The sequence below is a fragment of the Mandrillus leucophaeus genome, unplaced genomic scaffold (assembly GCF_000951045.1).
Source record: "Mandrillus leucophaeus isolate KB7577 unplaced genomic scaffold, Mleu.le_1.0 Scaffold229, whole genome shotgun sequence".
NCBI lineage: Eukaryota > Metazoa > Chordata > Mammalia > Primates > Cercopithecidae > Mandrillus > Mandrillus leucophaeus.
The window spans coordinates 212,101-212,989 of record NW_012102354.1 but is presented as its reverse complement, the minus strand read 5'-3'; positions in this window follow the sequence as shown (position 1 = coordinate 212,989).

Here is an 889-nt window from a genome sequence, read left to right as displayed (position 1 = left end):
AATCAGGGTTCTCAACCTGAAAGGTTTTGTTAAAATGCAGATTTCTAAGTCTTATCATAGACCAGGGATGGGAGAATGGCAGACAGGATGGAGGCTCACTGTAGGACTCTGGATGTATAATAAGCTCCTTAGCTAATGCGTATGCAGCCAACCTGGCTCCTGCCAACAGATGGACACTCTGGGGGAGTCACTGGCAAAGATCTCCATGGAGCCCTCCAGTTTAAGATCTTTTACAAGGTCTCTGGACTATTTGTTTCTTCCAACATATTTGGGAACAAATGTGTATAGAAGTCACACTGCAAAGAACTACAATGCATCTCAAATTCCACAAACTACATGATTTTATTTATAAAATTCAGCACATCACTTATTATTGCCTATGTCAATTGCAAACAGTCCTCAGTTACAGCTCTCATTTTTCAAAATAAAGATCTTTGAAAATGTCCTCAGAGACAAATATTACTAAATATCTTATTAAGTTGATAGCCCATGGGCACTGACAGTTAACACTATGGAAAAAGAATTAATACAAAACAATATAAAAGTATCACAGACAATTAGCTTATCAATATTACCTTCATTCCATTACTGGGATTTTTCACGTAGTAACTTTTATTCGTGAAATGATTTCATTTACAAAGCTATTATTCTTTGCTATTACTTCAGCTTTTAGCTGTTTTAACTTTATTGTGATGTTTTCTTCTGACATTTCAGTAAAGGGCATTTGTTTCACTTTGGACAGGAACTCCTGAATAATTTTTTCACCTTGCTGAAAAACATGTGAATGTCCCATTAGTAATTAAAATATCTTTTCTAAAAGTCTTGTTAGACCGTGACAAATTGTTTCATTTCCATCTAAACACATCACCCATTTTTAGAAATTTTTTTT